Raw genomic sequence first — 4,617 nt, 5'->3', positions numbered from 1 at the left:
TGCGTGGCTGAAGAAAGAGGCTGGAATTCGCGTGCTCCAGCCTCTGGCCTTTGCTTTGTTTTGGTAGAGAGGGAGGCCTGAGGGTGAGGAAAGGACACTGCTTGTACACCTAAAAAATAAAGAGGTGTTTCAACTAACAGGAATATATTGTCTTGTATTATATTGTCTTGTATTAATAGCTGGGGGGGGAAGGGGGAGAGGCGAGTCAGAGGTACTTTCAGAGGTACTTTTTACCCCTGAGCTACACAGCACAGGGAAGCACACATTTAGAGATAGCCAAAATTTTTTACTATATTAAATTTTGCTAAAATTAAAACTTGCCCATTTTGCAAAACACAAGCTGTCACTGTTTTGACAGGAAGGAGGGAAGAGGGTGGGGTAGGGAAAAAAGCAAAGAAAAGAGGAAGACAAAGCACATGAGAACAGACATATGTAACATTTCCCAAACGGTTCAGATTTTGATGAAAAGTGACATTTTGACACAAATCGGCTTGGTGAACATGTTTGAAAGAGCTTGGTTTTGTTTGTGTATGGAACTAAAGGATGTTTCAAGACCTGAGTAGGTGCCCCAAAATGGGATAGCCCAAGAAGATCCAACTATATTTGCTCCGGTGTATATCAGGCAGGGCCTGAATGTGTGTAAGCTGACAGACACATAATATATACCCTGGTTTACACCATGCAAAACCCTAAGCCATTATGCTAATCATTGAGAAAGATCATGGACAACATACTGACCTGCACCTCTGTGGGCAGCCATCTGGTTGCAAATAAATCATTCCAAAACAATTTTCTTAATTGTGTCTTGAAACTGCTGTTTAGAGACACTGTAGTAACACACCACCTTGAGTTCCTGAAAAGTACTGAATAGCACAAGAACAGAAGCTCATTAGGGTTAGAGGAGACAGGGGAAAGCAAAAGGCCAACCCAGTTCTCAGGTCCATAGAAACAAGCAGAAAGAAGCTTTCCACCAGCAAAGGTGGTCTCAGTCTTCTGACTGCCCAGGTGATTGGGTGTGGTACTCTCTGGGCGCAATGGTTCATTTTATCTATTACTGATGCAGCTCTGTGCCTTTCAAGAACAGTTTTACTCATCTGTCTGCCTGTCCTTGTGACTGATACTGGCGCAGCAAGAGCAGGGGCCCGAGACTATAATCATCAAGCATGTCCTTCACAAGACCAAATGGAGCAGAAGAGCATGCCCTCTATTCCCACAGATTTATTTCCAGTTCACAACCCACTCAAGAAGCCAGTGTGAATGATACATAGCTGAGATTAATCTCTACTTTAATTAAAAAAAAATAATAATCTTGCAGGATCTACATACAAGTTTGTCTCAAAACTCTTATTATGCAGAATATTTTTACCTCCATTACTTAAGATGCACTGGAAACCTTAGAAAATTCAGAATATTGGTTTAAACAAAGGGCTATTTTTTCTTCTGAATATGTTGGAAATACTCTCAAAAATAATTTTAAATCAGCTAAATATTTGTAAAAATTTAGCTGAAATGCTATGAAGACATGTTTTCAATTCCATTTACAGAAAAAATATGCATAGACTATGAAGAATTATAGTACTTCAGAAAGTTTTGGTTTCAGTTAGGATCATGTGTCAGTTTAGGCAAAGCAGCGAGTCCATAGCGACCCCAAGTAAACCACCACAGATTATTGCAACATTACAAGAGGCCATTTTCAACGTGACTGATTGTCTTCCAATTACAGTCAATGTTACCTTGGTTATATCAGGTTACCCCGATTACATCAGGTGTAAAGCAGACCAAGGTCGTAGAAAAACCAAAGCTCAGTTGGCTCTGTTCCTAAGCAGAAATCCTACATTTTGAGATAGTTGCCGTTCAGCTGTGCAGGGCAGCTCAGCTCAGAACACAATGGGTCAACAGTGGCTGTGGAAAGGAGCCATGTTTTCATCCTCCTCACCCGCTGCTGGCTGCAGCAGCCCCAGCGACACGGCAGGAGGAAAACTGGAAGTGCCACACAGGGGATTACAGAGCGGATTGACTTTACATGGCTCTTAGCGTCAGTACAGGACACTGCTTACGGAGAAAGACTCCTTGGTAATATCTAGGCATCTAAAATTTAAAGTCAGAGGGAGTCAGATGTGTGCAGTAGCCTTTTAACGCCCTGTGCCATACGGCACTGCTGCGTGAGCCTTCCTCTCTCCTAGGCTGGTTGGGAGCAGGCATGTGCGTAACTAATGCATTTACAAGTACTCATCGTGTCCAGCTCAATCAGAGGGGACCAGTGCCAGATTTCAGTAACTGCTCCTTCCAGCAGCCCATTTCACTCCAGTTACGTGGCCTGTGGGAATCATTAGGGGGGTGTTTGCACAAGCCAGTCTGAAAGAGAAGGCCAGCCAATGCTTATCTGCTGAGAAACTGGAAGCTCTGTGAACTTGTAGGCACCAGAACTCATTTGCTCTCAAAATCAGCACCGTCACATGCAAACCAGGTCAGGTCAATAACCTTCAGTTCAGTGCCAGTCTACATCATGGTCGGACTAGAATGGACAGTCTTGCTAAATTTGATAAATTGCTTTATCAGGTCTACTCTGGCATCTAATTTCCATGTTAACCCCTTGCTTACCATAGTTAAATGATGCCTTAAATACTCATTTGACTGAGTTCTGTATCCATCACTTATCTATCATAATGACTTGTTATTAAATATGGAAAGAGTCAGACTTAACATAGTTAGGGAGATGGGAATGTTTCCAGGGTATGCATCTGTCTACTGCACACTAATTGGGTCACTGATGCACTAACAGACTTTAATGTATATAATGTACTTACTGGATGGTGTCTTTTAATGCATGATAAACCTACAGTCACATCAGGTATATCTGCTATTTTGCCCAGCAAGAACTGTGCAAATGCTAGGGTGACAAATCTGAGCAGCTTTTAAAAAAGACAAGAGAAGTAGTCTTCTGCTATGTTCACATCTTCTCATGCACTCTTCCTGGAATCATTCAACCTCCTCTTTAATTAGGTTAAAAGATCTGCAAAGATGGAGTTTATGCTTACACATGCAAGGATTTTACATTTTCCCTCTCTCAGAAGTCACACCAGCAATCTGGTTGTAATTATACTCTTATACTTGAGTGCAAAGGAGCAGTATCTCTTATCTGATCCAAACTTTCAGCCCTGAGCTACAGAGCTTGTGTTTTGCGTTCTCAGTTCTGAAAACGTAGGGTCAACAAAGGTCAGGAACAAATTTGTGAAATCATTTTGATTGATGACAGTAAGTTTGTTCACAGTCCGTTGCCTCACTGAGCAGTAGGAGGTGTTTCTACGGGTGTGAGTCAGTGTCTGTAGCTGGAACTAGATGCCTAACAGCAGGTTAATACAAAATCTAACACAAAGGGATCACCAAGGACTGAAAATCACTCTAGTACTTTCAACAATAAAAAGGGGCCCCAGCCAAAGGGCTCAGATATCATTAGGAGTGTTCTTGCCACATATCCCACAAAAACATTTCTCCAAACTAGTACTGGATGTACGTGACTTTCTGAGGAACCTGTCGACAATCAGGAATCCCAGATGTTTATTTGGGGTTGTGGTTATAGGGCTCAGCTCCAGTATTCTCTGATGTGAACAGGAGCACACAACATCAGTCACCTTGAACTCTTCCCATGCAAATTGGCATATGGACACTGGTGGTACTCTTTGAGATGCATCTGAAAGCAAAAAGTGGCATAAGCCTACATCATCATGAGAAATTAGATGGATAGATGTACATCAGGTTCTGTTTCAAGTGGGTTAGTAAGCCCTTACGGAACAAATAGTACATTTACCCTCAACTGCTGTACTTCCTGAAAAGATCAGCAAAGCAAAATGATCCAACTTATTGCCTGTGCTTCCTTACAGATCTTGCTTTCTAATGACCTACATTTTTTGGCACAGCTGTCTTGGCAAAATTCAGTGTTTTCAAATACAACAGATGCATAGTCACAACATTTTCCATCATAGTCACATTTGGATACAGATCTCTTTAATTTTCTCTTAAGGATGGATTGTAGGTGTTATCTTTGTTTATGGTTTAAAACTTGAAAAACAGTCAGGTGCAACATTTGCCTAGAGGGACTCCACATCTGAATAAATACACAGCTTTGAATGAAGCACTAGGCATTATCATATGTTTTACTTGTACATGCCTGCTCAATGGAATATCCATTGGCTCAGCTACCTTCAGCCCAACTTAGCAAATAATTCATCAGGTAGAAACCTGCCCCCTTTACAGTGAAGGCTGAGACATCCACATTGGTTGGATGATTCCTGGAGTATCCAGCCTGCAAATGTTCTCATCAGTCCAGGTTTTGAGCTGAGATAATCAGATTAAACATAGTACATATTGTATTGGCTCTACACCAGAGCAGTTCTTCCAGTTGAAATACGATAGCTAGAACACTCATCTGCCGAAAAATGGTCCATCTGGAATGATGTATCATCAGTTCCACTCTGCCAGTACCCACCCATATGAAATGTATGTGTCAACCATCCTTTGGATTTACTGAAAGTGGATTTACCACAGTTGTTTATAAAGAATCCGCTAAATGAAAAGCCCATTCATTAAAGTACAGCTTTAATTCATTTCAGGATCTTT

This window comes from Haliaeetus albicilla, chromosome 7 (assembly GCF_947461875.1).
Source record: "Haliaeetus albicilla chromosome 7, bHalAlb1.1, whole genome shotgun sequence".
NCBI classification, from domain to species: Eukaryota; Metazoa; Chordata; class Aves; order Accipitriformes; family Accipitridae; genus Haliaeetus; species Haliaeetus albicilla.
This window is presented reverse-complemented; position numbering follows the sequence as displayed.